Source organism: Gorilla gorilla, chromosome 17 (genome assembly GCF_029281585.2).
Source record: "Gorilla gorilla gorilla isolate KB3781 chromosome 17, NHGRI_mGorGor1-v2.1_pri, whole genome shotgun sequence".
Classification (NCBI taxonomy): Eukaryota; Metazoa; Chordata; class Mammalia; order Primates; family Hominidae; genus Gorilla; species Gorilla gorilla.
This window is the reverse complement of record NC_073241.2, coordinates 48,469,549-48,486,720: the sequence shown is the minus strand read 5'-3', so window position 1 is coordinate 48,486,720 and position 17,172 is coordinate 48,469,549. Positions and strand designations below refer to the sequence as shown.

The 17,172-nt window shown below is 36.2% G+C and overlaps 1 long non-coding RNA gene across 3 annotated transcripts in view; it reads left to right on the top strand.

Annotated features, from left to right (window-relative positions):
• LOC129528220 (uncharacterized) overlaps nucleotides 1-17,172 on the top strand; it is a 357,987-nt gene that overhangs the window by 330,898 nt on the left and 9,917 nt on the right. For all 3 annotated transcript variants that reach the window (XR_008673449.2, XR_008673447.2, XR_010131311.1), the window contains one exon: nucleotides 10,653-10,726. This is a non-coding gene — a long non-coding RNA (uncharacterized lncRNA). The remainder of the gene's footprint in view (nucleotides 1-10,652; nucleotides 10,727-17,172) is intronic.

Genomic DNA, 17,172 nt, shown 5'->3' with positions numbered 1-17,172 from the left:
TGGTAGCAATTTTCCAAGGTGGTCCCCACTGCAAATGCCATATTGAATTGGCATTATAGGTTGGTGCAAAAGTAATTGTAGTTTCTGCTGTTACTTAAAAAAATAACAATAACAAAAGGCAAAAACCGGAATTATTTTTGCACCAATTTTTTTGTTTGTTTGTTTTGTTTTTGTTTTGTTTTGTTTTGTTTTGTGGCCGGGTGTTGTGGCTCACCCCTGTAATCCCAGCAGTTTGGAAGGCCGAGGCGGTCAGATCACTTGAGGTCATGATTCGAAACCAGCCTGGCCAACATGAGGAAACCCCGTCTCTACCATAAATACAGAAAAAAAAAAAAAAAAAAAAGCTGAGCGTGGTGGCATATGCCTGTAATCCCTGCTACTCAGGAGGCTGAGGCATGAGAATCTCTTGAATCAGGGAGGTGGAGGTTGCAGTGAGCCCAGATCACACCACTGCACTCCAGAGGGACAACAGAGTTAGACTCAGTCAAAAAACAAAAAACAGAAAAAGAAAGAGAAAAGGAGAAAGAAAGAAAGAAAGAAAGAAAGAAAGAAAGAAAGAAAGAAAGAAAGAAAGAAAGAAAGAAAGAAAGAAGGAAGGAAAGAAAGAAGGAAAGAGAGAAAGAAAGAATTGGAGTTATTTCTGTCTCTTCGTAACCAATAGACATGTCATAAGTGAGGATGTTCCTGAAGGTAAGACTCAGTCAAAAGAAAAGAAAGAGAAAGAAAGAAAAAGACGAAAGAAAGAAAGAAGAAAAGAAAGAAAGAAAGGGAAAGAAAGAAAAGATTGGCGTTATTTCTCTCTTTGTAACCAATAGATACGGCATAGGTGAGGATGTGTGGTTCCTGAAGGTGAGTTCTAAAAGACACTGCACTGAAGCTTCTGCTTGAACCTCTTGGATATCTCATGCTGGAGGCAGCCTGCCACTTGGCCGTTAGGACACTCAAGCAGTCTCACAGAGAGGCCAAGATGGAGCAGAGCTAATGTCCTCAGTCAACAGCCAGTACCAACTTATCAGCCATGTGGGTGAGGCGACTTAGAAGTGGATCCTCCAGACACAGCCAGGTCTTCAGATGCTGCCTCTCCAGCCACTATCTAACCGCAAATGCTTAAGAGATCCTTGAGTAATAAATTCCTACTGTGCCTTTTATGAATTCCTGACCCAGTGAATTCATGATCACAATACATGATAATGTTATACCACTAATTTGATGGAGGAGGGGGAATTTCTTGTACAGAATAAGATAACTGGAGCACCATTTCCAATTTTAAAGGAAAATGTTTCATCATTTTATTGCTTTGCTTGAGAAGAAGTTAGCAAATATTATTGTGTGTGTGTGTGTGTGTGTGTGTGTGTGTGTGAGTGAGTGAGAGAGAGAGAAACAGAGAGAGAGATCTGCTTATAAGGGGGTTTGTGAAGAATCTGACATCTCTACCCTAAAAAGTAATTATAAAACAAAATGAAACAAATACCTTTGAGAGATTAGAGCATTTGACCAGGCAGAAGTGGCTAGTTGTGCAACAAAATCTATTTTCCCCTTTCATAGAATGTGGTTTCAGTTAGGTTGTGGATGTGGGTTCAGATGTTACTTGTCCAAAAACCCCACCTCCCACCCCAGCCTCGATGGTTTACTGTTACCATTGTCACTTCTATAGTTTACCCTAGAGGGAAGAGCTACTCAACAGCCAGCAATTAACAATTAGGACACTTAGGACATACCTGTCATTGTGTAAGTTTCATTACGTATTAGGGGCAACTCTTTGTTAGACAAATTCAAAACAAATGTATTCGAATTCATAAAAATAAATGATGTTTTGGTTTATTTTCTGTGCCCTTAAACCACTTACTATTTTGATACAGCTTGACGGTCCCTTAAGGAACTCATTTCCTTTATAAAGCCTAATGCTTGTCATTTAGTGGTGATGCACTATGTATACTTTGATGTTAGAATGAAGACATTTTGACAACTAGGATGCATAGTCATTTAAAATGCAAATAAATAATATTTTAGAAGCCTAAAGAAGCTTAGACATAAACATCAAATTTTACCTGATTCTTCTTAAGATTTATTTTGTGTGTCAATATAAAATGTTTATGTTGGAAAAGGAGAATTGAATACTCCATATATGCATTTCACTATGATTAAAAGGGTAGACTTTTGTTCCTTAGAAGAATTTATATATCAAAGCATTAGATATGTTGTGTAGTTTTTTCACATAATAATGCAAATTTTGGATTTCAAATCTATGAAGCATTGCAAAATTCAACATACCTCAACTAATGAGAACCCCTCTCCCAATGATATACACACAAAGAAAACTGAAGAAAAATAAAACACACCACCACAGACTGAATTACCTGTACTCAAACAAACACTCAGAGTTTTTGAAAAATTTCCTTGAATCAGAAATTCAAAAAGTAAGAAGGGAAAGAAATATGAAGAGAATAGGATTGAAATCAGGCGAAAAAAAACAAGAAAAAAAACAAATTTCCTCAATACTAAGTTTTCCAAGGTAGAATATCCTTAAACTTGAATTTAATATGGGACATTAAAGAAAGGTAAGCAAATAAGTAAGACAACAATAATGAAATCGAAAGAGTTAAGGAAAAGTAGTGAAGTTGAAGATGGGCAAAGAAACATTTCTATGATTTTATATATATAGAAACATTTACATAATAACATTTATATAATTTCTGTTCCAGAAGAAGTAAAACAAAACAAAGGAACAGAGTTAATCTTTGAAATTATAGGTTAAGACATCTTTCCAGAAATAAGAGGAGACCTGTATCTACATACAGAAAGGACACATCTGATTCCTGAGAAACTAAAAAGTTGGGTCCCCCAAATTAACCTAAATTAAATGTAATCCCAAAAAGATATAAATCTGGATCTTTTGCAGTAATTTATTAAACTCTTGCTAATATTTATATGGAAGACAAAAGATCACTGGACTACTAATTAACCTCTGAAAATAAAAGCAAATGTCAGGGACTGAAACTGACAGGTATCACTTTATATTACAAAGAGAGAGTAATATAAAACTGTATGGTACTTTGGGAAAAAAACAGACAAATATTCCAATGGAGCATCGTAGTTTTCAAAAAAGTATGTGAATCTAATACATTAAAAGTATAACATCTCAATCAGGAGAGAAATAAATGAGCTTGAGTAATCTATAGTTGCTGGGAATATAGGATCCCTCCATAGCAAAAAAAACAAAACTGCATCCTAACACCACATAGAAAAGTGGAATCCATGTAGATTAAAGACCTAATTGTCTCATACAGAAGAATATCTTTGAAACGTAGGAGTCTTAAATAAAACTCCCAAAATACAAACTATATGGCAAAAATGATTAAGGATAAAAATCATAAAAAGTATTTCTTTTCAGTGAATGATGCAATGGATAAAATTTTAAAAGAGATGACAGATTAAAAATGTATTCACCATATGTAAAATAGGGCATGATATTTAGGCGATAAAAGAAATTCCCAGAAATGAACATGAAAAGACAAAAACCCACACAGAAAAATAAGCAAATGATATCAATAGGCTATTCTCACAAAAGTTGAATTCCAAAAGACTAACAAGCATATGATTGGATACTTATACTCATTGGTTATTAAATAAATGCAAATTAAAATAATAATGAGATATTAATTTGCACCCATCAGATTGGGAAAAAAAGTAGAAAATTTGATATTGCCAAGTATTGACAGTTCAAATTGATGTTAAATATGTGTATACTCTATAATCCAGCTTTCTACTCCTGAATATTTACATCTTTGAGAAATTGTCACACCAAATCAGTGGGATAATTATGATGGTTATTTGTGGTAGTAAGAAGTTGGAGGCAATGTCGTTAGCTACCACTTAGCAGATGGAGATAAGTAAATTTTAGTGACTTCACAGTGTAGAGTACTGGATAAGTCTTGGAAGCAACAAACTAAATATATAATGTATGTAGATCTTCAAATATATTTCTGAGTTTACAAGTAAGAAAAAGAATGAGTCCTATACACAATTATATTTGCAATAATTAAAAGTAATTAATATCAATGTTCAATACAAAGTTTACAATACATAGAAATAATACACGTTAAATAATCGTTGCCTATGGAAAGCAAAAGAATGGACCTGGGAAATGGGGATAAAAGGGAATACAAACATTCATGCACACTCGTGTGAATTCATACATGCATAATACATACACATTCATATGCAAGTACACATGCATACATGCACAGAACAAGAGACTTGCATGGACTAATGATGAATAGTGTGCTATGAATTGAAGAGTTGATGAACACGACGCTCTATATCTGAGTATAAAAGTTAAGCAAATCGGCCGGGCGCAGTGGCTCACACCTGTAATTCCAGCACTTCGGGAGGCCGAGGCACGCAAATCACGAGGTCAAGAGTTTGAGACCAGCCTGGCCAACATGGTGAAACCCCATCTCCACTAAAGATACAAAAAATTAGCTGGACATGATGGCGCGCGCCTGTAATTCCAGCTACTTGGGAGACTGAGGCAGGAGCATTGCTTGAACCCAGGAGGCGGAGGTTGCAGTGAGCCGACATCGCACCATTGCACTCCAGCCTGGGCAACAGGGCGAGACTCCATCTGAAAAAAAAAACAAATTTAAACAAATCATCCACATTTAAAATTCTACATGTAATAATGGGAAAAATCTAAAACGTATTACATTCACTCTACATTCAGATGAAACTTACTTTTGATCATTTTTTTGAAATAATCAGTATAAAATATTGACATCTGTCTTTAGTCTAGATAATTTGCCAAACCATCTTGTAGTTTCTTGGCAGGCTGATGGTCAAATTGGTGCAGGTTTCTTTATTTTAAGAGAAATATATTCTGGAATTCAAATCATTGGAAGAATGTTTACATCATAGACAAATTTTCACAAGACACAAACATTTTGCATTTCATTAACACATTAATAATTATTATCTAATTTTTGTCCAGTTGTATGTATGATCATGGGGTTGTATCATAATGTGTGGGTGTGTGTGTGTGTCTGTGTGTGTGTGTGTGTTTGGTAAGCACAGGCCTTCATCAATGCAAGTCAGTCTTTTTGTTTATTCTTTTTACCAGGTAAGAAAAATATCATCTGCTTAAATGTAAAGAGATATATTTATGTACATTAAGATTTATTGTGGAATAAATAGCACATTTTCCTTTAGTGATTTCCTAACAAAGAGAGATCACACGATGAGAGTATATGGCAAAGTTCACTTATTGTTAAAAAAAAAAAAATCCTTGCAGACAGTTCTGCTCCTTGGTCCTCATTTGACTAGCTGGTTCTGATACAGATCTCAGTCCTAAGGCTAGTTCTTATATGGATCTCAGTCCTATGGCTGTATCCTTAGAGAGTCCTTCTCTGGTCACCAAATCTAAAACAGCATGTTTATCATCCTCACCTTATTTGCTTTTCTTGACAGCAAGTTAGCAAATTATTTGAAATCCCCTCTCTCTTCCATGGCCTTGCTTGCTTATTCTCTTCAGAATGCAAACCCCATGGAAGCAGGAAACTTTTATCTTGTTTTCTTTTTTTAATTTTTTTGCTATATTCTGAGGTCCTGAAATAGTACATAATATGCGTTCAAAATTTATTTGTGGAGTGAATGAAATAATGAATAAATTACTAAATAACTTATATTTAACACAATTTTTTAAAATTGACCACTTTGGGCCTGTTTACAATTAACACATATGTACATTTTGAAGTTTCAAAAATTAAACTAATACACGTACTTGATTAAAATTCAGCAGGATATGTAATGAAAAGAATAGTCCTCTGTCTTATTCCTCCACTCCTCTGGTCCTAAATCTCAACAGTAGAAATTTTGGTTATTTCCATTTAACTTCTTAAAATATTTTTATATCTTCCAGTATTGTGCTTGCACTGCTATATTTTGGTCAAACTTTGGCATTACCTATTGATTGTCTCCTGAGATAGATAAGGATCTAGATCATTTACACCTACTATGTCTTGCCTGTCTGAACTGCATATCTAACTGGTAAAATTCCATCGCAGCATCATTCCTGCCACCAGTGAGCTCTGGAATTTCAGAAATAATTCTTAAACCTTCATTTTATTTTCCCATCATCTGTGGAACAACATCTTTGATGCTCCATTTGCTAATCTTCCTTCCACGTCTTCTATCATCTCTTGCATTCCCAACCCATCATCTATGCATTGATTTGGCATGGTTGCTAATATCTGCATTTTGTTATTTAATCATAAGTTGACTCTAAGAATAAAAAGGATAAACAATGTTTGCATTTTTATGATGTTATACTGTTTACCACAGAGCCAAGCCACATACAAAGATCACAACCTCTTCTATAGGTCCAATATCACATGATGTCAAGTTGGAAAATAGTCATATATTAATTTTTAACCCTCCAACACGTCTTCAATACTTCTGCATGTTTACAGTCATTTTGTTTATTCTATTTTCTTTACTCAATACTTTCACCAAGAGGGGTCCGCTTTCCAGTGCTGTCCTAAAGTGGATGTTTCTAGTCCTACTGCACACCTGTCTTATTGGCACAGGCAGACCTGCCTTACTGGGACAGGACTTACCTACTCTCTTGGGTTGATCTAATGTGCATTTGGATCCCATGACTGTCTCTGCTCTTAATTTATTCTTTCATTTCCAAAACTTTACTAGTTTTAGTTTTACCATGTCTGGAATGCTATGTTGCCCCTCACATTTGTCTAGATATAAACCTCTAGTTAAATGTTTTTCTCCTCAGAACTCAAAGAGTCCATTCCCTTCATAATCCTGATAATAATGACAAGCCAAACACCAGTCTGATTCTTAATTCTTTATAAGACACCTTTTTTCTTCCCAGAAGCTTTTTGAAACTTTTTACTTTTTCTCTGGGGGAATTTTTCTACTCTACCTCTTTCATAATTCCCCTCCTGTTATTCTCTCTGATCTCTCTTTACTAGTGAGGTGTGGGACCCCCTAATTCTTCTACTGTGCTATAGAGTTGCTTATTCTGCAAATGCACTTTTAATTTTCAGTGTTCTTGATATTTGATTTTTCTTCTTTTATAGAATTACATTTATAAAAATACAATAGGTTCTTGAATATTTCCAAGGACATGTTTTAGTGCTTTCTTTTTTGTTTATTTTCTATTGTCTAAATTAAATTGTTCATAGGTGAGTTTTTTTCCCCCTGATAATTTATGCTTGTCTTTCTCATTCATATCCTTTACTTTCTGTAACTATCTGGGGATCTTTGGCCGTATTTTTATATTTAAAAAATATACTTTTCCAATCTGTGTAGCTAAGTGTGGCTTGCTTTATGGCGAACAAATGGAAATCCAGCCATCCCCAAAAGCCAAGCTAGGTCTCTACTCTGGAGTACTAACGATCATGCCCACTGTCACAGTTACTGTTTGAGATTATTTTAGAAATGACTGTTTGAAACATGGTCATTTTTATTTGTCACAATTTTTACTGTCCTTAGCAATCATTTAAAAATATTCTCTATTTGTAACTTGTCTTTAAAAATCACAATAGAACTTGCTCCCCTTTCAATCTGGTCACTGCCCATGGTCAAGGTTGAAATCTTGAGATCAGTGACGACCTTGGCCTATCTTCAGCCTGAAGTTGCACTCTTATGTAACCGAATCCATTTCTTCACCAAAAATTAGCTTTCAAAAGGTGTCTGGCATATTCTTAGGAAGTGTCCTGAGGTGGAGCTGGAGGGTCCTGGCCTTCGGGCTCTGGAGGGGGTGCTGCCACAGCTGCTTTTTTCCTGGACCGCCAGGAACTCATGAATTGCTCGTTCTATTTGTGGCCTGAAGATGTGGTTAAGTTTTGGATCCACCACCTGAGAAATAATCCTGTCTACTCCAGCTTCCAACATCCCTGACTGAACCACACTCTGCCTCAAACCATTTCGCAATTGGTTTTTGTTCATTGTAGGATTCCATTCCTGCTTGTCCAGATTTTTGTTCTCACTCATAGATGGGAATTGAACAATGAGAACACATGGACACAGGAAGGGGAACATCACACTCTGGGGACTGTTGTGGGGTGGGGGGAGGGGGGAGGGATAGCATTAGGAGATATACCTAATGCTAAATGATGAGTTAATGGGTGCAGCACACCAGCATGGCACATGTATACATATGTAACTAACCGGCACATTGTGCACATGTACCCTAAAACTTAAAGTATAATAATAATAATAATAAAAAGAAGCTCAAAAAAAATCACGATAGAAGATCATTACGTAAATTACGTGCACACATTGAACATCAGAGTTAGACACGTTGTTCTGTGCACACTAAAACTGCTGCTCTGATTGGAAAAGTGCAACAAAACAAAATATCAAAGCAAAGGATCAAGGTCTTATTTGTAGAATGGTAAATTTAAGATACCTTACAGCAAATGAAGGATTGCCAAATTGTCCTTCAAAAACTTGGGATCAGTTTAAACTTACAGCAACAGTAGGTGAAAATGCCCATTTTCAACATCTTCTAAGCATTGCGTGTATCAGATCTTTAATCTTGGCACTTGTTAGGTGAAAAATATTATCTCAGTTATATTTTTATGCTTCTAAGTCACTGTTATTCATTCAACGAACAGTTGTATCTTTTTCAAATTTTGTCTTGTTGGAATCGCTTTTTTCATTATTTATAAGAGATTCTGGCTTACAAGGAAAATTGTGATTTTGTTGCAACTATTTTCCCTTCTTATAAATTTATCTTCTGACTTTGTTTATGACATTTTTAACCATAGAGGAATTCTCATTGCTTTTGGCCAAAATAATCAATCTAACTAAATGTTAGACATTTGGTATGCTGAGATTGACATTTGGGAAAATCTCTTTCTTTTTCGGATCAGAAAAGACAATTGTACTATTCAGCATGCTTCCTTGTTCCTGTCAAGGTTTTGTTATATTTTACAGATATTCATTATAGTTTATATTTGGAAGTAATAGCAATTTATTTCATTAAATGGAATTTTTAATCTGTTTTTCTTTTAATTTTGGTTTGTTTTGGTGTGATGTGAGGGAGGAAAGCAAAAATAAATGCTGGAAATAGTAGGAAATAGTAGTGTTAGTTTCTATAGTTACCCCCACACACACCCATTGTCTCCTCCCCCTAAAAACTAAAAATACATTTAATTTTTTTTTTAAGAGACAGGATCTCCCTCTGTCACCTAGGCTGGAGTGCAGTGGCACAATCAAAGCTCACCGGCTCCTCAAACTCCTGGGCTCAAGTGATTCTCCCACCTCAGCATCTCAAGGAGCTGGCACTACAGAAACCTGCCATCAGGCCTGGCTAATTTTTTTTTTATTTTAGTAGAGATAAGGTTTTGCTATGTTGCCCAGGCTAGTATCAAACTCCTGAGCTCAAGTAATTCTTCCACCTTGGCATCCCAAATTGTTGGGAATATAGGTGTGAGCCACCACGCCAGGCCTACATTCAGTAATCCTGTTTAACATGTTATTTTAATCTAGAAGAAAAATAATACTATCACACTGTATCTTCCTCTCTAGGAACAAGGCATTTCTTTACATTTACTCAAAGCTTCATCTGTGTTTCTCAGTTGAATTTTTCTTTTAACTTTTATTTTAATTTCAGGGTTGCATGTGGAGGTTTGCTACATAGGTAAATTGTGTGTCGTGGAGGTTTGGTGTAAAAATTCTTCCCTCACCGAGATAATCAGCATAGTACCCAATAGGTAGTACCTAATAGGAGTACCATAGTACCTCACTCTCCTCCAACCCTCCACTCTCCACCTTCCAACCTCAAGTAGGCCCAAGTGTCTGCTGTTTCTCTCTTTGTGTTCATGTGTACTCAATATTTAGCTCCCACTTGTAAGTGAGAACATACAGTATTTGTTTTTTTCTTCCCATTTTAGTTCACTTGGGATAATGACCTCCAGCTCCATCCATGTTACTGCAAAGGATGTAATTTTGTTCTTTTTTATGGCTGCATAGTATACCATTGTGTATATGTGACACATTTTCTTTATCCAGTCTGTCACTGATGGGCATTTAGATTGGTGACACAAACAGAAGCTAAGAAAACAAGGGAATTTTGATGCTCCCAGCAAGTCTGATGATTTGTGAGAATTATTAGTTAACTAATCCTCTTTAAATTAATTCATATGATGAATCAGATATGGTCACTGTATTCTGGTGTACCACAAGGGCCAAGAGGGAAAAGAAAGAATACAATATTCATTATTTATTATGAATAATGAATTATTCTATTGGTTTATTACTGTGAATCATTAGAAAAGAATGGAGAGAGAGAGATAAGAATGGTTAAAATGATTTAATTTCTCCACTTCCAAAAATGTTATTTAATGTTCATTTTTTAACTAAAAACACTTTTCTGCAACTTCTTTGTCAAATTTGATAAATTTATTCTCTTCTGAGTTCAAAAGCATACCAAAATAACCTCTCCACTACTATACATGCACTTTGAGAGAAAAAAAAAATCTTAAAGTTTGGATAGGATGAATGTTAAAAAGGTTCTAATAAAAATAGCTGTTTTCAGGTAGCTATTCACTAGAAACTGAGTTTTTTCCCCCATTCTGTATTGTCCCTCAGCCTTTGCTAAGAAAGCGTTTTTCTTTCTCTTTCTCTGCCAGGTTTCCAGCACAATGAGAATTGTACTGATTAGTTCCATGGGCAGAAACGCAGCCATGAAATGTGGAGCAGAAAGGTCAGTTTTGAATTTCTTTGAAATATTTTGTTAAATCAGTAACAGGAAAGGTCAGTTGGGCTCTGAGCGAGGTTTTTGCCTTTATTATTTTTCTGCCAGGCTCAAGACGTTCCATGTTTGTAAAACTCTGTATTTAAATTGGTCTGATTCTGGTTTCAAATATTGTATGTGTTTAACACAAAGACATCAGAGATATGAGATTATTGAGTAGTCATTAGTAAATATCAGTGTTGTTTAGTATATGATGGTAAAGTTCAGTGAGGAAATAAACAGCCAGTATAGACTCGAACATTTTCATATAAATATTTTGTGAAAGTATGTGATACTAAAAAAGTTGGTGAAAATCATCTCACAATAAAGAATACAGTTTATTGATGCAAACATTAGAAAGTACCCAGTGGCCATTAAGCCTAATTTCTTCACTTTGTTTATAAAATAATCCAGCCATTGATGCTAAGTAACTCAATATTTGTGTCACTTTCTCGTAATCTACAAGAGCAGCAGCATTCTATTTAGCATATTAGCAGTAAACCTCCTGACCCTTTAAAGAGGCCATTCTTTGATCACATTTATATTTACAAGAGCATGCTGCATGAAGTCTACTTTGCCTCAGGATGATTAACCCATCTTCTTTTCTTTATATTATTTTAAAATCGTACTTGCTTAAAAATGAATTTCCACTTATGGCCAAGATGGGATAAAAGAGGCCTCAAATTTATCCTATTTCATGGAAACAAATCAGTGAATGGGGAGAGGTCAGGGATGGAGAGTTAGAAAGAAATGATGAGAGAGATGGGGAAATGCAGAAAGATAAGTATACAAACCAGTGGTTTTCAAAATACTGAATTTCAGGCAACAAAAGGCAGTGATCTCTGAGAAATGGGAAACAAATGGAGTAAGGGCTACAATTTTTAGAGCTTAATGCCTTGAGAGAATTTGTAGGCCACAGCAGAGTGAGAAAGAATCCAGGTAGAGCCCAGTAGACTTTCAAAGTTAAGTAGATTAAACTGAAAGTCCAGGTGGACCAAGGCAGATACAGTTTGCAACCCAGAAAAGTGGAGAGGAGAAACCTATGCAAAAAGATAACTGCAGATCTGCAGAGCATCCTGTTGGTATTCATCAGTGTCCTGATTGGCTGATGCATGTACGGAAACAAATTGAGGCTGAGGAAAGAACCATCCAACAGCGTTAGAGAGTACAGTGCCAGCACCCACACGGGGCCTAGATAGTACCTATTACCACCAGTCAGATAAAAAAAAGCTCATAATTCATGAGGAATTGATTAGATAATTCATAAAGATCTGTCTCAGTAGGAGGGAAAAATTATCCCTAGGCAAAAATGCTGCTCTGATCCAGCTCAAGAATTCTTATCAGCAAGACACAAACTACTTTGTAAGTTACTACATTGCATCTGAAAACTTAAGAATACTTAGAGAAACACAAAAATATACAGCAATCAGAAAGATAAAATTTACAATTTCATTTGTCCAATCAAAGATTAACAGGCAAGCAAAGACCCATAATTAGGAGAGAAATGAACCAATCAAAACTGACCCAGTCCTGAAATAAATACTACAATTAGGAGACAAGACCATTAAAACAGGTATTATAGCTGTTCAGGATATTCAGAAAGTTAAATATACATGGAAAATATGCCAAACCCTCAAATCAAATCTCTAGATATTGAAACTTCACATTAAGATGAAAAATACACTGAAATGGATTAACAGCAGATTAGACATTGCAGAAGAAAATATTAATAAAGACATGGCAACTGAAACTACCCAAAATGAAATACAGAGAGAAAAAAGAATGAAACAAAATTAGATCAGTGAGCTGTAGGATAACTTAAGGCAGCCTGATGTACATGTAATTGAATTCTGCGAAGAAAAGGAAAAAGCTGAAGAGACAAAACTGTTTGATGAAATAATGACCAAATAATAGAATATTTACCAAGACAGGCCAGAAAACAAGCCTCATTAAATTTAAAAGGAATCAAGTCATACGCAGTATGTTCTCAAATGCAAGGGAATTAAATCAGAAAGCAGTAATAGAAATGGGAGTCTTAGAAAAAATGGTGGATAGGAGGCAGGACTAACTTGCAGTGCCCACTCAAAGAGATAGAGGAGCAGCATGTGGAGACCCACATGGTGAACTTTTGCTCCAAGAACTACTGCAGGAACATACCAGGAAAGCCAAGAGAATCCACAGACCCTTTAAAGAAGGTGGATTGCTGCTGCAGTCTTGGTGGGACAGCCGAGGAACTGTGAGTCAGCTTGCTTTCTCAGCTGGAAGGCTTGTAGCCTTGGGTAAGTTAGCCCTGCTCACAAACTGCCTGGAAATAAACTCGGTGCTGTTGGGGGGTCACAGTGTAGGTGAGACTGCCTTTTAAGACTGCAGGCTGTGTAGGAGCTGGGGGAGGCCTGTGCTACCAGCTTTCCCCCACTTCCCTGGTGACCTGTGTGATGCAGCAGAGGTAGCCATAATCTCTCTGGGTACATAACTCCAGTGACCTGGGAACTACATCCCCATACCACACAGCAGCTGCAGCAATCCCTGTCCAAGGAGAGACTGAGCTCAGACATGCCTAACCCCACCCCCACCTGACGGTCTTTCTATATCTGCCCTGGTAGCCAAAGACAAAGGATATAATCTCTTGGGAGCTCTATGGTTCCGCCCACCTCCTGATCCTCCCTATGCTACTGCAGCTGATATGCTCTTGAAAATGCCACCTACTGGCTGGAGGCCAGCCAACACAAAACCAGTGCACTTAACAAAAATACAACCAAGGACCCTCACAGAATTCGCCTCACTCCCCTGCTACCTCCACTGGAGAAGGTGCTGGTATCCATGGCTGAGAGACCTGAAGATGGATCACATCACGAGACTCTTCGCAGACACTCCCCAGTACCAGCACAGAGCCCAGTAGCTCCACTGGGTGGCTAGATCCAGAAGATAAATAACAATCACTGCAGCTCAGCTTTCAGGAAGCCCTACCCCTAGGGGACAAGGGGAGCACCACATCAAGGGAGTACCCCATGGGAAAAAAGAATCTGAACAGCAGCCCTTGAGTCCCAGACCTTTCTTCTGACATAGTCTACCCAAATGAGAAGGAACCAGGAAAACAATTCTGGTAATAAGACAAAACAAGGTTTTTTTAACATCCCCAAAAGATAACACTGGTTCACCAGCAATGGATCCAAACCAAGAGGAAATCTCTGAATTGCCAGAAAAAGAATACAGAAGGTTGATTATTAAACTACTCAAGAAGGCACCAGAGAAAGGTGAAGTCTAACTTAAAGAAATAAAAAAAAAGATACAGGATATGAATGGAAAAATCTCTAGTGAAATCAATAGCATAAATAAAAAACATATACGACTTCTGGAATAGAAGGACAGACTTAGAGAAATGCAAAATCCACTGGAAAGTCTCAACAATAGAATCAAACAAGTAGAAAAAATAACTTCAGATCTCAAAGATAAGGTTTTCAAATTAACCCAATTTAGCAAAGACAAAGAAAAAATAGTTTTAAAAATGAACAAAGCCTTCAAGAAGCTTGGAATTATGTTGAACAACCAAACCTAAGAATAATTGGTGTTCCCAAGGAAGAAAAGAAATCTAAAAGTTTGGAAAACATATTTGCAGGAATAATCAAGGAAAACGTCCCTGGCCTTGCTAGAGATCCAGACATCCAAATACAAGAAGCTCAAAGAACACCTTGGAAGTTCATGGCAAAAAGATCATCATCTCAGCACATTGTCATCAGGTCATTTAAAATCAAGACAAAGGAAAAATTCTTAAGAGTTGTGTGGCAAAATCATCAGGTAACCTATTAAAAAAAAACTATCAGACTAACAGCAGATTTCTCAGCAGAAACCCTTCAAGCTAGAAGGGATTGGGGTCCTATCTTTAGCCTCCTTAAACAAAACAATTATCAGCCAAGAATTTTTTATCCAGCAAAACTAAGCTTCATAAATGAATAAAAGATACAGTCTTTTTGAAACAAATGCTGAGATAATTTGCCATTACCAAGGCAACACAACTAAAACTGCCAAAAGAAGCTCAAAATCTTAAAACAAATCCTCAAAATACACCAACATAGAATCTTCTTAAAGCATAAAACTCACAGGACCTACAAAAGAATAATAAAAAAGTAAACAAAGTATTCAGGCAACAAATAGCACAATGAATTGAATAGTACCTCACATCTCAATACTAACATTAAATGTAAATGACTTAAATGCTCCACTTAAAAGATACAGAATGGTAGAACAGATAAGAATTCACTAACTAGGTATCTGCTGCTTTCAAGAGACTCACAAAAACTTAAGGTAAAAGGATGCAAAAAGACATTCCATGCAAATGGATACCAAAAGCGAGCAGGAGTAGCTGTTCTTATATCAGACACAAGAAACTTTTAAGCAACTGCAGTTAAAAAAAGACAAAGAAGGACATTATACAATGATAAAAGGACTAGTACAACAGGAGAATATCACAACCTAAATATATATGCACCTAACACTGAAGTGTCCAAATTTACAAAACAGTTACTAACCACTAGCCCTAAGAAATGAGATAGGCAGCAACACAATAATAATGGGGGACTTCAATACTCCACTTACAGTGATAGGCAGGTCATCAACATAGAAATTCAACAAACAATGGATTTAAACTATACCGTATAATAAATGGACTTAACAGATATTTACAGAACATTCTACCCAAAAACTGGAGAATATACGTTCTATTCATCAGCACTTGGAACATTATCTAAGGTTGAACATATCATAGAGCACAAAACAAGTCTCAACAAATTTAAGAAAATTGAAATTATAGCACATACTCTCTCAGACCACAGAGGAATAAAATTAGAAATCTCCTTCAAAAGGAACCCTCAAAACCATGCAGATATGTGGAAATTGAATAACCTGCTCCTGAATGATCATTTGATCAACAGTGAAATCAAGAAGGAAATTAAAAGATTATTTGAACGGAATGATAATAGTGACACAACCTATCAAAACCTCCAGAATAAAACAAAGGTGGTGCTAAGAGGAAAGTTCATAGCATTAAATGCCTACATCAAAAAGTCTGAAAGAGCACAAATAGACAATCTAAGGTCATACCTCAAGGAACTAGAGGAACAAGAACAAACCAAACCCAAACCTAGCAGAAGAAAAGAAATAACCAAGGTCAGAACAGAATTAAATGAAATTGAAACAAAGAACCAAAACAAAAGATAAATGAAACAAAAAGCTGGTTATTTGAAAAGATAAATGAAATTGATACACCATTAGCAAGATTAACCAACAAAAAAAGAATAGAGATGATCCAAATAAGCTCAATTAGAAACTAAGCAGGAAATATTACAACCGATACCACAGAAATACAAAAGATCATGCAAGGCTATGAACACCTTTACATACATAAACTAGAAAACCTAGAGGAGATGGATAAATTCCTGAAGGTGTACAACCCTCCTAGATTAAACCAGGAAGAAATAGAAACTCTGAACAGACCAATATCAAGCAGCAAGATTGAAATGGTAAAAAAAAAGTTACCAACAAAAAAAACGTCCAGGTCCAGATGGATTCACAGCTGATTTCTATCAGACATTTAAAGAAGATTTTGTACCCATCCTATTGACACTATTCCAAAACACAGAGAAAAAGGGAATCTTCCCTAAATCATTAGATGATGCCAGTATCACCCTATGTATTAGTCTGTTTTCACGCTGCTGAAAAAGACATACCTGAGACTGGGAAATTTACAAAAGAAAGACGTTTAATGGACTTACAGTTCTACGTAGCTGAGGAAGCCTCACAATCATGGCAGAAGGCAAGGAGAAGCAAGTCACATCTTACAGGGATGGCAGCAAGCAAAGAGAGAGCTTGTGCAGGGAAACTCCCATTTTTAAAGGCATCAGATCTCATAAGACTTATTCACTATCACGGGAACAATGCAGAAAAGACATACTCCAATAATTCAATTGCCTCACACCACGTTCCTCCCATGACACATGGGAATTGTGGGAGTTACAATTCAAGATGAGATTTGGGTGGTGACATAGTCAAACCATATCACCCTAATACCAAAACCAGGAAAGAACATAACAAGAAAAGAAAACTATAGGCCAATATCTCTGATGAACATAGGTACAAAAAACCTCAACAAAACACTAGCTAACCAAATCCAACAACATAACAAAAAGATAATCCACCATGATCAAGATGGTTTCATACCAGGGATGCAGAGATAGTTTATCATCCACAAGTCAATAAATGTGATACACCACATAAACAGAATTAAAAATAAAAATCATATGATTAACTCAGTAGATGCAGAAAAAGCATTTGACAAAACCCACCCTCACTTTATGATTAAAATCCTCAGCAAAATCAGTTTAGAAGGGACATACCTTAAGGTAATAAAAGCGATCTATGAC